The sequence below is a fragment of the Cygnus olor genome, chromosome 4 (assembly GCF_009769625.2).
Source record: "Cygnus olor isolate bCygOlo1 chromosome 4, bCygOlo1.pri.v2, whole genome shotgun sequence".
Lineage (NCBI taxonomy): Eukaryota > Metazoa > Chordata > Aves > Anseriformes > Anatidae > Cygnus > Cygnus olor.
Genome location: NC_049172.1, coordinates 35,429,486 through 35,444,878, shown reverse-complemented (window position 1 = coordinate 35,444,878; position 15,393 = coordinate 35,429,486). Strand labels below are relative to the sequence as shown.

General features: G+C 41.1%; 1 long non-coding RNA gene across 2 annotated transcripts; it reads left to right on the top strand.

Moving 5' to 3' along the window:
- The first annotated feature begins 2,033 nt into the window (after window positions 1–2,033).
- LOC121068990 lies at window positions 2,034–14,730 on the top strand. Of its 2 annotated transcripts, XR_005819179.1 has the most exons (5): window positions 2,034–2,761; window positions 3,336–3,447; window positions 7,928–8,099; window positions 11,309–11,384; window positions 14,126–14,730. It is a non-coding gene; the product is annotated as an uncharacterized LOC121068990 (long non-coding RNA). The 2 variants fall into 2 exon arrangements; XR_005819178.1 differs by having other exon boundaries at window positions 2,035–3,447.
- Window positions 14,731–15,393: the final 663 nt, after the last annotated feature.

Below are 15,393 nucleotides of genomic sequence, written 5' to 3'. Positions count from 1 at the left end.
ACTGCCAACTCTTTCATCTTAGAAAACATTGCTCTGGAGACAGGCACAGATCCTGTAAATGAATCTAATCTGGATCTCTCTCATCTAATGTTTTGAACGTGTTTTCCTTACTAAGCAGCTAAAGTGCAAGGACATTTCTGTGGGACAGTTTGAATGGTTCTGGTTTCCTAATTTTTTTCTTTATTGGCTGCTGCTTGAGAGTAAGACTGGAGTAAGTGGATCCTGAAGTTAATGTGGTGTTTTCTCATGTAAATTTCATCGTAAAATCACCAAAAAGGAAAGATTTTTACAAACAAGACTTACACAAGAAAAAGACTTACAAAGAAAAATGATATCGCACTGAAAAGACAAAATGCAGATTTTAATTATTGACAAGCTGGATAGAATAAGGCTTTTCTGGGTTTTTAGTTTTATAGATCTGGAGTTTTTGTAGTAAACACCTTGTTTGCATACCAAGAAATTGCAGCAGAGACAAACAAATTGCTAGAAATGTCAGGGGTAGATCTGTTTAATTTTATTTCTCAGCCAAATTCGCAGTAACTTCATTTACTAGGTTCTTCTTGATGAATCAGTGACAGTGATTTACGGAGAAAACAAAATTGGTTAGGAAGCTTTCTAACGGGAGAGCTAAAGGGCACACAATGTGACAGGGAACCTGAAAGCTCTCTGGGAACAGCTGCAGCCTTCTCGTCTCAGCTGCAGTATTTGCAGTGAGCCCTTAGATGGTGCTGTACAGCAGCGCTCAGCCCTGCCGTGCTCCTGCTGCATCCGGGGTGGCAGCTCCTCCGCAGGTTCACGCCACCCGAGAGATGCTTTTGCTTCAAGTCAGGGTCTGCCGTGATCACTTGGTAAACTTCCTGAGCAACTGCCTGACTTCTCGGCCAACTTATCTTGGACTACTGATAGAATTTGTTTTTATTTTTTAATGAAGTTTTCATCTAAAAGAAAATTAATTCCAAAATGTTGCTTGAATAAATTGTGGAAGCGAAAGTGACTCTCAGGGCCTGGGTGTTCCCAGCAGGGTGTTTCACACAAGTCAGAGCTTTCTGCCCAGTAGAGGAAATGCTCCTCTTTCTCTCCGAAGTGTTATGCCCAGTAACTGGCAAGCTAATGTCTATTCCTATCCTTTGTTTTCTATATATCCATGGATCCGTAGCCCAGATCTGGAAATTTTGCCTTAGCTCAAGTCTACAAACATGGATAAGGTATCTCTGGGCACTGTTAATTGAAATCAGTAAATGCAATCTGTCAGTAGAGACATATTAAATATTAAATTCAAACATAGATTTCAGTAACTGCTATAATTTAATTCTTATAAAACTTGAACCCTGTCATGCTTAAAAGTGTGTCAGATATATTGCTGTCTGTCTGTAAAATAAAGTGCTTTTGAATAATAGCTAAAGATTTTTTGAGGGCATTAGAAGATCACCATGATCAAAGAACAGTGTTCAGCCTGGGAACTTCCTCACATAAATGTGGATGTGGTACCAGGGCTTTCGGGTTAAATCCTCCATTCTGTGGAACTCCATTCCTAAACAATTGTTGGATCCGGGACACAGATTTGGGGATATGAGCTGTGCTGTTAATTGCAAAGAAATTGAAATGGAATTTCCTTCAGTGGGATGGATATCGAGCCACGAAGTTGGTTTTATTTGGAAGCTGTTGGTGAATTTCTGAAAGGAATTTGTTAGACAGCTCTGAAATACTCTATCGGTATCTAGCCTTTTCTTTTATAGTGAGGCAGGAGAGAAGTGAGATGTTGAAAATAATTTGATCCCTGCACGTTGGAAAAGAGCTAAGTGAGTGAATTTTTCTAAGTTGGGAGTACAGCCTTCCTGTAGTTTTACTGTGTGTTTATGCACATTCCTGTAATTTGGGAATGGATTGAATTGCTTCCCACCTTTTACCACAATTTGAGGGGATTAAGCCTAGGAGTAGCCTGCCAAAGCAAATTAAATAATTCATGTTTCCAGCATGACTTCATTTAGTTGTGACTTTTATTTATTTAGAGAGAGTGAGAGAGAAAGAGCTGGTGTTGTTACAATCTCAGTACTATTTTTTTAATCTCTGTAACTTCCTATAACCCAACCATTTTTTTTTTGACCTTTGAAATGTACCACACTGCATAAACTGAGTATCCACTGTGTGTTCTGCTCATCCCAGTAATTTTCATCCTATGGTCTCTGCATGCTGTTATTTTAGGTGTATCTTTTACCATTATGCAAGTTAACAAGTTTGTAATGTTAACTTGCATAATGGTATCTTTTACCATTATGCACGTTGTTAACATTACCCCAAATTCTGCGGGCACATAGCTGGGAACAAATACCAGGTCATTTTTCTTGTGTGTTGAGAAACTCTGTAACTGAAATCCCTGACAAGTTAAATGTTACTAGGTGGTGACTTGTAGCCTAAAACTGGTGGCTATAGATTCTCACCTGTGGAAAGGGACTCCTGTAGCTGTGCTCAGTTATGTTCTTCCAGCTGCAGCTGAATTTCTGCCACGTTAAGATCCTTAAGCAGCTGCAGCAGTGTCACACTGATCTAGCATTTAGCTTCCTCAAAGCTCTGCTCAAATATTTGAACTCAGTAGAACACTGTGCTTTGAGTAGGCGAGTGTCACTACAGCTTTACAGAAAAAGAAACAGCCACTGAGAGGTTAAACCAGCTTTCCCTTACCACACAACAAGTCAATGGTGGAGCTGGAATTACAGCTTGGGAGGTTCCTGGCTCTTGCTGCACTACAATGCTGTGTAGAAAGGTCACTTCCCAAAATAGTACTGAAAGTTCCCATTTGTTATTGATAATAGGGCAACAAAGGGCTCTAGCTGTATTAATAGGTCACTGTAGAATGTCCTTAATAATCCATAATTAGCAACCCTGCAAAAATGGCAACATTGCATTTTGTTTGTGCGGTATCACTTCCACAGTTAGTTTTGTCTACTCTCAGTAGGTATTTTTAGTTTGTCTCTTCTAAAACCACTTTATTTAAAGGAAACAGACACGTTCACAAAGTAGGTGTTAAATAGCCTCCCCGTTAACTGTCATGTTGGACCTTGTATCGGACTCACCTTCAGATCCGTTCAGCTCCCCTTCCTCTGTGAGTACGCGCTTGTCATGGCACTTCGGAGTTTGACAGTCACTTTGAAGCTATCAAGCAGACTTCTGTCTGCCTGGAAGAAAAATGTGGGCTGTTGGAGAAGGCTGTGTATTACCTTCTATACCTTCTGTGTACTACCTTCTCCTAAGGCTGATAATAGAGGGTTTTTTTGGTGGCAACATTTTCCCTGTGTTGTGTGACAGCAACCCAGCACTGGCATACTTGGGCGGTGTAGCAGCTGAGATGCAAGCATGGAACTCCACAAAGGCACCAGGTTTGGTGGTCTCCAGGGCTTCCAGGAAGGAAGGCAAACCCCATCACCATACAGCTGGACAGGGGAAAGGAAGGTGAGTACTTGTGAAGTTATCGTCACTGAGATTTAATCACAATCAGAGTCAGTTCCTCCAGTGTACCTGGAGCTGGGGTGCTTGGTAGATATTGCTTGATTTTTTTTTTTTTTTTTTTTACTTTCCTTGTTATAATGTTCTATAAATCCTGAACTGGTAGTGGCACTCTAACTTATTGGCTTCAGCAGTCTACTACTGAAAGTTTGTGTTTCTTGTTTTTCCTCTAAATGAATTATTTGAACTTCCAGGTTATTTAGCAAATTAAGAAGGGTCGTGGAGTAATAAGTACGAAGCTTGAGTTTGTTTTTTTTACTGGGCACCTGAATCTGTGCATCTGTAATTGACAGAAGAACAAATGGTGTTTTATGCTAGCCAAGTCTGAAAAATTCCAGTGAATGATGGTGGGGAGAGCGGCATTCACAAAACAAATAGTTATTGAATCAATTTATTCAGCCCTGTTTTAGTTTGAGTTAGGGTGAAGTGTCTCCAAACAGGCATACCCCAAGAGAAAAACGAAACAAAACAACACACCTCCCCCCCCAACAAAAACAAAAACAAAAACCAACATAGATTGATGATTAAGAAAACAAAATGTGTAAGGAAAGTTAAGAAATCAGAGCATGTATAGCATAGGGAAGTGGCAAGGGTGCTGTTCTCTCATCTTTATATCTGCAGATCTATGTATTTGAATTAACAAAGCAATAAGAGCTTTATGTGCTGGATTTGCTTTTTAATGCGTGTTGGTTGAAGTAATTGGATCTATTGTTGTGGGCAGAGGGAATGCCAGCTTGACTCTTACAGTCACTGACTTGTGAACATGACCTACTAGAGGTCGAAACACTGGAGAGCCTGCTCTGTTTAATTCTCAGAGGTAACAGTCATAATAGTTACTGCTTTGAAAAAACAATCTAAGTGATCCCTGCCTCTATCTAGTTTACCGTTTGTATTGAATTGTTTATATTTTTTATTTTTTTCATCTCTATAAGTGAACTCAGAATTTTTTAGTTTTTTTTTTCTTTCTTTTTTTGAAAGCACAATTGAATCTTCACAACGGAAGTTTGTTAAATAAATCATCATAGATTGAACTGTAAATGCTAGTGGTTTTGAGTGATATTTTGGTACTTGTTCAGCCATCCTGCTTTCATTCCTCCTGCTGATCAAGCCAGCCAGACATAGTCAAACAGTCCTGCATACGAAAAACAGTGTACTTTCAGCTTGAGGAAAGAAAAAAAAAAAAAAAAATCTCATGTGATTGATGCCAAATGATTCCTGGTGAATGCTGATGGCTACATAATTTCAGCATTGAGTACATCTGCCTTCCCTACTAGGGAACTCCAGAGAGACCTGAGAAAAAACATCCTACAAAAAGAGACAAATGCTCTCTTTAGTGAGTCTCTCAGTTCACACTCCTGATCTCGCTGTTTGGGCAGTGCTAAGCTCCAGTCCCTGTGGCAGAAAGGGAGGCTTCAAGGTCTGTGTGGTTTGTATTTTCTGGCATCAGCTGGCTTAGTGGTTCTTCGTGGAATGAATCCTTTCAGAGAACTAGGGGAGTTGCTGTCAATCCTCAACTTTCCTCCTAGAAGTCTGTCATAACATAGTATTTTAACACTAACCATGCAATGAAACAACCCTTAGATTTTTGTAATCCATTACCAGATCTGCTGGAGTTAGAGAAAAGCAGGCATGGCATCGGTGACCATATCTCCTCCTGTAAGGTATACATTCCTGGACAGTTCAGATAGGGGAAACTGAACTTCCTCAGAATTTCTTTCTCTTCCCCCTAAAATCCACCAAGATATAGGTACCACGTTATCTGTATTGAAGAGTCAATTCAAGCTGATTTGAAAATTAGTTTTTCCTTCTGGTGAATAGCCTTCTTCCACCACACTGCTCCTTAAAAATGCTTATGTAAACGGCTGTAATCTGTGTCTGCTATCAGGCTGGTTGGGATCTGTGGGCAGGCTTACTCTGTCATGCTAGTAATGTTTTTCTAGAACTAGGAGAATTCAGACCTCCTTAAATCTGGACTTGGACTTGCAACAGATTTGAGTATTTTTACCTCTTGCTAGACAGTCTTATTTTTAATTTGCTCTATGGCTTGCTCAGGGCAAGCAGCCTGCTGTATATCTGCCTGCACTTGTTTGGAATTGATGCAGTGCGCTGTGTTGTACTCAGATTTATAGCCAAGGTAAAAGGAACAACCACTTGTTACCATCTTCTCCTGGCCCCCCCAACACGTCAACCACTCAGTGCTCCCTCAGAAGCACATTGGACTGCTCAGAACCAGGGGAAGTGTGCTAAAGGAAACAGTGAGCAGGGCCCTAAATCAATTGCCTCAGGTCTCGTCTTCTCCTGGGTTCTACGTTTCTGTCTTGCTTTCGACCAGGGCTCGTTCAGTGTTTGTGATGGGGAAGAACTACTGAGGATATAAAAGGCTTTGCAGCTGGAGGAGAGAAGATGCAGGGCAGGCAAGATCAAGACTCCCAGCTGTTGTGTAAATAACTTCAAGGGCATAACTTTTTCAAAAGGCCTGTCCCTGGTTAAATAGTTCAAGTCATTGCTATTAGCCAGGAAACCTCGGTTCTTTAGCCCTAATAGATCCAAGTTCATGTGGATCCCCCTCTCCATCCCCTTTTCCCTTCTTGATATCTTCTGTTTACATGGTGTGACCTTACACAAACTATTCACCCCTCTGTTTTTCTGTGTGATTGTATTTTATAACTCTCATGACGGTGTATTTCTGCAATCTTTCAGCAGTGAACATATATAACCATATACTTTGTTCCCTTTTTCCTTACTTCTGGCTTAGATGGAAAGCTGCTTTGAGCCAGTGTGGAATTCATGCTACTTTTAATTACAAAGAGCAAATTCCCACTTTTGCAAAGCTCCTCTCCTTCCTTTCCTTCCTGATGGTATCTCTGCATCGCTGTCTGCTGTCTGACGGACCTCTCTCTCACTGGAGAAGGCAGGTTGTGGTTCTGGCAGTAAGAGGCACCTGACAGATGCAGCCCTCTTCTCCGCTGCTAGGTGTGATAAGGGAAAATGCATTTTTGAGTTGGAGTTAGGAAAGAAAAGAATCCATACTAGTCCCTGCCCTTATCCTGACTGTTTCTCTTCAAAAGACAGAACATCTATCATGCAATGGAGTCACTTGTGTTAGAGTATGAAGTCTTTATTTATAGATGTATATAAATAAAAATCAGGCTTCCTCTAAAAACTGTCATCCTGCGTCTCCCAAAAGCTGAAGAATCTGGAGTTAATGAGTGAGGCTGAGTCTCGAGAAAGAGCACCTTTCACTCAGAAAGACTTGTTTGTTTTAATTTGGCTGCTGACATGGGGTTGCCTGCAGTTTCATCCTACAAAAAGAAAAAAAAAAAAAAAAAAGGAAAAAGAAAATATGTTGTTAAAGTGTTTAAAAAAGAAATATTACTGCACTGCAGTATTTGATATGATGTTTGCATTATTTCATACTTTGCCTAAAATAAATCCAGTATAATTGAGGGGGCATAAGATACAGTTGGCAGCTCAGACAAAATAAGATGTGCTACCAGAGATGAGGATGGGTAAGTGCTTACGTAAGATCTTCATTGTCCGACATTAATTGTGCGAGGAAGATCATTGGAAGCAGGTGCCTTGAGCAGCTGGTGTGGCTGTCTGTTCTTCACCTTTCTAGGCTGTAGGTTGGAACTATGCCATACTGTTCTCTCTTAAAAGGAGAAAAAGAATTGTGCTTTGGACTGGAAGTACCTGGAGGTTAGCTTCTATGTCTTATAAATTAAGAAAAGCCAGTCCTTTTGCTTCAGTCAGCCTGTGATCCATGATGGATGCAGTCTCCGTTTCCTAGTTAGCTGTGCATCAGTCTCTTTTCTGACACCTCTCGTGTCCAAAGTAACCTACAGGGTTGTGGGTAAGAAAGGGTTGGTTCCAGGTCTGAGTGTCAACTCTGCCACTTAGTGACCTGAAGCCTGGGTGGGGTCTCACACACGCTTGATTTTCCATGAGTAGGAGAAACTCTGCTTATTCACAAGAACAAGGCTATGAGAAACATCAGTGTGGGCAAACGGATGGGGTTTCCTGTCTGGTGTGTGGACAGGCTGCTGTCCCTTCTCAGGCTGTCTGCCTGGTGTCCCAGATTGCCTACTGGATTTGAAAAAGGTGACGTTTTCTTCCCTGCAACTTCAGAGCACGTGGCAGCTGTCTCTGGCCTGTGCCCATGGGTGGGAGGCTTCTCTGTGTCCTCATGCTTTCCTGGGAGACCTTCCAAAGACCTTGGAACAGGCAGGAGGGGACCTTTGCTTGAGGGTAGCTTTCTTTGTTGGCCATCCTCTTTACTGCCTTGGAGGGAAGGGGGAACAAGGTTACCATCAGGCTTCCTGTTGAACGCTTCCTTGGGATGGTGTAAGCATTCAGCTTTCACTTCAGTAACAATATTACGTGCACTACTGGGTGTTGCACGTGTTCTTTCCATTTCTGTTAGCAGAAGAGAAGTCTTCAGTAAGTCCACTTCCACGGCTGGGCCTGTGAAGAGAAGATTGGAGGGATTTAGCAGTCTCCCTGTAGAAGCAGGATAATTGATTTGAACTTGTTATGACACTGCAACTTGTGATGACTCTTGGGCTGCCCTCTGCAAGAACAGAGCAGGAGGAGGCAAGGTATGTGCGCTTCTGTGAGCACTGTTGTGGTAGCAGGTCTCTGGGTTTCAGTGTTTGCACAGTAAATTCAATGTCAACATGTACAGACAGCAGATCTCAGAGGAGTTAGAGGTAAATAGCCTTTCTTTTTGAGGTTTCTAGAGCAAGATGCAGAGCTAAGAGATTTCTTTCAGTTTTTGCCCTGTCATGAATAGGCAGGTGACTTGGGAGGAGGTAGCCCCTGGTCATTTGGCAGTGCCAAGAGTGAGCTTTGAACCATGCAAGCTTTTGGCGACTCGGGAACATTTGCACTGGTGAGTTCAGAGTCCTGTCCTCTTTGTGGCTGCCAGCAACATTTTTTTGGTGATCTGCTTTATTTTTATTTGGTTACTAAAAGCAAAAGTTAGGTGGCTCAATCCCTCTTAGTCTGTCCTGAGAAGCTTAAAAAAATAGGACAAATAAATTCTGAACTATACAAAAACATACCATGCCCATGTTGTTTTGCTTCCCTATATGTGGACTGTTCCTGATGTCTCAAGAGCATGGCTCTTGAGACGTTATTGGTTAGGTGACAAAAAGCTAAGGCCAGGACTCGCATGACTCGTGCTGTCGGCAGCAAATATAAAAGTTGAGGAACTGTCCATTACAGTGACGAAATAAAAAATTCTGGTGGAAAAAGTCCATTTTGAAGGAAAGCTCAGGAAAACCTCTCTGTATAAAGGATTTGGGGAGCTGGATCCAAAGGCAGTCAGGCAGCCCATGGCTGGTAGTGCTCCTCAGGAACCGCACACTCTGCTCCACAGGAAATTCCTGCGTCTTTAGAAGCTTGTCTGACAGCAAACCATTCCACTGGGAGAAACCTCTGAGCAATCCCAATGTATGGATTTTTTTTTTCTTTCTTTCTTCTGAAGTGTTAGTCAGCAACATTACCCTAAGAGTGGAATACTGGCAGGAGCCGAGGAGTGAATGGGCCAGTTGAGGAGGGTAAACACTTTTGCCACATATGAAAGTAAACTGTGAGCAAAGTGAGCTTGTTGTGCAAGTGCTGAGGTCCAGAGGAGGGTAATGGCGATGCTCACAAGTGAAAAATGGTTTATTTGTGGTGAGAGTGAGCAGAACAGGGCTGTCCACGTTGGGCACGTATGGTTGGCTGCTATAAAATAGCTTGGGGAAGGCTAATCAGGAACTATTTTTGTAATCCAAGCATTGAGGGGGCAATTTAGTATATTACTGGGTTGCAGGCTTGCAGCAAAGTACTTTTTCCCACATAGTGGGTTTTCATGTAAATTGTGGAACTCGGTGCTGGAGATTTAAGTTTAAAGACCGGATTTGGTGAGAGGAGGCCAATCCTGCCTCCCTTTCATAAGTAAGTACTTTTGTCTTGCACAGTCACGTTAGGAAGACCTTGGGTATAAATTACTATTGCAGCACCAAAGGAACCTTAGTTAGCTAAATAGAGCTTAGAAGAAAATACCACCAGATTCTCCTTTTTTTTTTTTTTTTTTTTTTTTTTCTCCCTGTTAAGTTCCTTGTTACACAAGCTGAGCTGGGCCAGCTTGTGAGGGGCCAGCACCTGCGCTGAGATCTTCCATCTGGGACTGACTCCCAGGCTCGGTCGTAAAGCAAAGCTGCTGCAACTGTGCTAACGAAGGTGCTCTGAACAGCAGGTACACCTGTATGGAAGTGTATGGTAACCTTTTGTAGTGTACACAGCATTGCTTTCCAGCTAAAATTGGATGTGAACTAAATTTCATTATGAAATTAATTAGTTTTAATAGACTAGTCACGGGAAAATAACCATGTGTTTATCACAGAATGAGGTATTCCGACGTGTCTGAATTTGGGTAAGTGATTACGTGCACCCTTAATTATATTTTCCTGGTTTGAATGGCTGGAGGACTGTTCTTCGTGGCTCTGTCTTAGAGGAATCTGTCACTTTGAATAGGAATGAAACTTGACTGGTAAAAATGCAATCTTGCCATAGTATCACCGTATAACTGGATCTTATTTATTTTTAATTGACATGTCACCTTAAAAGATGCAATGCATATCTTTAAATTGCGTTAACATTATATGCAGATCTTTTCATTAAGTTCTGGGTGTGCAGTCCCATTAAAAATAGGTAGCTAGATATAAAAACATGAAGTCTTAATGCTTGCTTACTAAATATTCAGAGTGCAAGCAGACATTGCTGATAATACATGCGAATGGAGCTATCCTGGTATATTTTAAAAGTGTCACAGGCATGAGTGACAGACACCACTGTATGCATATTCTTTCAAATCACACTGATGGAGTGCACACTCCTAAAGCTATTTATTTTTATTTATATTCCCATGCCATTTTTTTTTTATTTTTCCTCAATTTCGGGAAAAAAGAAGATACTGTGATTTTATTGCTAAAACAACTGCTGCGTCTAACTGTAATGGAATGCAATTGTGTGCTGTGTACTAGAAAGTCTAGATGTCAGGAAAATGTTAATCCCTACAACACTAGAAATGCAAAACATGTATAGTTTAGCATAATTTATTTTGCTGGTTCTAGCAAGAAATTCTGTCTGAATCTCGCCACACAATTTTAGAGTTGTTGTTCCTACAGGGAAGCCAAGTGACTTTGTGCTCTCCTCAAGCAGCAGTTGCTCTCAGTGCCCAGACAAACTCTGTGTGCATGAGGCTATGCAGCATGAGACATGCAGTTGGATAGGGCGTGCCTGAAGCTGGCTCCATCCCTGGGGTCTGGCTTGGTGGCAAATTAGTTGGTGCTGGGCATTGCGCTGGTAGCGCTGCTGTCGCGGGTGTAGCAGCAGGCCTTTTCTGATCAGGGCGAGACCAGGCTAGTGTGGTTGTTTGCAGCAACATGCTTGAAGAGAGCAAGCCAGGGAAAGCATGCTCATATTCATTCATGCAATCATATGTAAACAGGTTCTAAAGTCCTACTCAACTATGCATGAGCATGCTGGTTACATCTTTGACCCTCCCAACTGGCTTCCTGTTAAATCTGTTAAAAAGGAAAGTCTCCAGTCTACTGTGTGAATGAAAATTCCAGTCCTAAATAACAGACAGGGAAAGAATCGAGAAAACATTTGCTATTTTTTTGTTTGTTTTCTTTGTTTTTTAACCAGCCAGAAAGCGAGGCCTATTTTTGGTTTTGGTCACATTAGGCTGTGCTGAATGTTGGCATGAAGTTCTAGGAGCTCAGTGATAGCATTTTTCTATTCTTTATTTAAACAGGCACCTTCCCAGAAGAGTAACAGCACAAAGTTCGCAGTTCCAATGAAATGATGTCTGAGAAGTGCTGGAAAAGAAGGTATGTGATAGAAATTAGAGGCTTGAAAAGTAATGTAGAGCAGAAATATATGCAAACAACAGAGAATACTACAAGAAATCAAATAGTCTTCATGCTAAATTGGAAAACTATTTTTTTTCTTTTTTTGTATTTTTTCCCCCCAGTTTTGCAATGTGTTTTATTTTAATCAGAGTTGAGGGGGAGGGAAATGGAACAGTAAGATTTTTTTTTTAAAGCTAGTATGAAAAGCTTCCCCCATACAGCCTTAAAGTAGGGAAATAGGTTGCAGAACCTTCACATGGCTGCACAAAAAATGCCAGATTATCACTTTTTACTCTTCCATATGCCTCTGTCTACAACTGCATTTTACTGTTGTTGCTGGTGTTTGGTTTTTTTTTTTGGTTTCCTTGGTTTTTGTTTTTTAACCTAATGGAAAATTTCCTGTTGGTGCCCCTTGCAACTGTTCTGTGCCTGCTCTGAATCATGTTTCTCTCTCCTCTTCTTTCTTTCTTTTCTCTTTTCTTCTCTTTTCTCTTTTTCTTCTCTTTCTCTTCTATTTCTTTCTCTCCTTTTCTTCTTTTTCTCTCTTCTCTCCCTCTCTCTCTCTCTCTTTCTCTCCTTGGTGGGTACTTAAGAGGGTCGTACAAGTAAGTATATCCACAGCCAGGTTCTTCAAAAGGCAGCTGTTGTGCACATGTGGCAGCACAACAGCTGCATTTCTGATGTGTTGCCTGGTATCCAGCAGCTGGCTGGCTTCCTGGTATACATAGCAGCATTTTCCCAAGAGGCACACAACAAGCCCACAAGCCAAGTAGAATTCTGCTCTGTTTCAGATGTAACCTGTTAACTCAGCCTAGATTTGCCAAAACACATGTGACTTCTAAACAGCCCTGACTGGCTTGATGCTGGAAGTGCTGTACACCAGCTGACGTGTCCTCCTCCCACTGAAGTGGGCAGCAGATCGTCCCCTGCAACTTTCCCTCAGGTTCCTTAGGCCCAGGTGGTGACTGAAGACAAGATTTTAAAAAGTGACTAATAAATAGAATTGGTTGCTCAAGCTGAGGCACCTTGAAGATGCTTATCTTGCTGGGGGTATGACCTCAAGGCACTAACTCCACACCCATCCCTTTTCCAAGGGCTTCTGCTGGACACTCAGGCCCTGGCTCCCCATGTTCAGAATTGGCTGTTTCAAAACAGCTAATTTAGTTTCAAAAACGTCATTGCAAAAGACCACACACCTTCCCCTCGCAGGCTACTTGAGTGCATCTGTGATGAGAAGATGGCATTCCACTTACTGCCATTCCACAGACAAAGCCGTGGTTGGCAGACCTCTGGTTCGAGTGATTGTGCTAGCACTTTATTAGCTCTCCGAAAATATATAGCAGAGAAGAGGCTATGCAGGCTCTGCACAGTCTGCCTGAGCTCTCACCCCTCGGGCAAGAGGCTAGATTGCTTTTACAGCCAGTACTTAACCTTTCTGACGAGACTTGTCAACGAGGAAACCAATTAGCAGCAGATATGATGGCAGATGATATAATGCAGATGCCTGTTTGTTAGGAGCACAACTGATACGTTTTTAACACAACATGTATTTTAAAACATGGCTCTGAATTAATGACGCCATCCCCCACAACAATCACTCTACAGTTGAGTTTCTGTCTTTAAGGTTTTTTTCGAAGTCTTTGCCTTAAGCCTTGTTCTGGTGGACTTATGGCAGGTGCAAGATCATAAGAAATAATGAAACTTTTGAATAATCAAAAAATTTCTTCCACTTTTCAATATTTTTAAATTAACATAGATGGCATATTCAAAATATATGGAGCTGCAGAATGTGAACAGGGCAGTTCTTGCCATCTGGAGTGGGTCTAGACAGAAACTGAGCTGTTTTCTATGACCACACAAATGTATATTGGTGTGTATATAACAGAAAAAAAACAGTTCAGGGAAACTTGAGTTAATTGATTAACACTGTGCAGATCTACAAGCACGTTGTAGCCACCTGCTGGAAAGGACAGTGGCTCTTTATCACATAAATATGTGACACCAATGCCTCTGTTTGGGTACAAATAAGGTTCCTCTGTCACAAATACAGAAACATGGTTTTGCAGAGGTGGGATGGGGGGAGCAAGGGGTTGAGCTTAACAGGACAGCTGATGTTTTGGTTGAGATTTGGCCTGATCTTTTAAACAAAAGCTTACAGTAAAACACAATGTCAGGAGCTACTAAAGGACTTGCTAGCCGACTTAAATGATAGCTGACTATGTGTCCAGGCAGGACAATTCAATCCTCTGCTCTGGCCATTCCTAGAGAAATTGTTCTCTTTGGAAGAGAAACTGGGCAGTACCACAGCACCGCATGCTACAACATGTCAGGTCATAGGGATGCACACACTTCGAGAACCGACCGTGTCCCCTCTCCTCCGCCAGCCCAGATGCTCTTTGACTCAGTCTGTACACATTCTCTGCTTGTTTGGACTGAACCTTTCAACCAAGGTCTTAAACCTTTTTCTCAAGTCACTGAACAGTTACTATCATTTACAACAGACCTGTAACAATTTACAGTTACTGTTTTAAAACCATCAAGATACAATCTGCATTTGGTGGATCAATCTCTGAGATATCTTTCAAAATCAAACCCAAGAATTCGCATGATCCACTTTTAATTGCTAGGATAACTATAGTGCAAAAAAAAAAAAAGAAAAAAAAAGAAAGCACAACCAAACCAAACCAACAACAATAAACCAACAGAATTTCCTTTTACAGCACAAGAGGAAAGACCGTCTCTGTGTGAACATAGTCAACTTACCATTCTCAACGTCAGCGCTATAGAAGCCTTCCCTTCACATAAGCAGTCACCAGCAGGAGGAGAGGACCGGTGGATTCAGCACACGAGCATTAACAGCACTGCATTCTCTACCAGGTACTGATAGAAGGCCTGGAAATTAACATCCCTCTCCCAGTAGAAAAATAAAATCTTTTCAGTTGATTAGACCTTAACACTGTCCCAGCTGAGGGCAAAAGACAATTAAATTTATTGAATGTTAACGTTAATTTATATTAATGAATAATTTTTGTCTAATGCATACCCAGATTTTTTTTTCCTTTGGTTAGCGTTTATAAACTCTTTTTCTTAAGATGTTAGGTATCTTTTTGTGTTCAGTGTGGCCAATAACATCTTTGCTTAACCAGAGCTTTCCTGTCTAATTTAAATTGTTGCTAACATCTTACCTCTTTTCTGTGTATCATCTTGTCTTGTTGGAGAATATGCCTCCATTCCCCCCCGCCCCGCCCCCTTAAATCAAGCCTAAAATCTACTCAAGGTGGTCTATAACAAGACAGGAAGGAAAAGAAAAAAGAAACTAAGGGTATAGCCAACCTTTTTAATTAGAGTATATTGTACTTCCAAACTGGATACACTAGAAATTGGCAATGCAACATAAGATGCAAAGGAATATACCAGTTACTGTCAAAATGACCCTGTACAGCCTTATAATGCAAAAAGCTTTATACAATACAAATTTTTATTAATGTACACAAACCTTGACAGAAAGATATCTGAACATAATACAACAAGTTAAAAAAAAAAAGACAGAAGAAAGAAAAAAGTACTGAGAACTTTAACTGAATTACTGAATGGAAAAAACACACTACCTTTCATTAAAGAATGCATAGGGATAAACCAGTATGAAATTAGCTTCATGGTGGGGGGGAATTTATCAGAACTGTTGGTCTTTATAGTAGGAAGGGGTATCTCTGGAGAACATTCCTTTCTTTAGTCTTGAAACTGCAAACCAATTATTTTAATATGCATGAGCTCTGATAAATACTGTTTTTCTTTTTTCTTAAAAAAATAAAAACCTCCTAACACACTTTTCCTTACAGAGAAAACTTCTATAACTTACCAGAAAGAATGAATTTATCCTTTCCAAAGTGCTAAACAAATTTCCCAGGTACATTAAACATTACTATGTCAGATACTGCTACAGTGGACCATCAATGAACACATGGCGTTTGTACGCTGACAGCTCCTT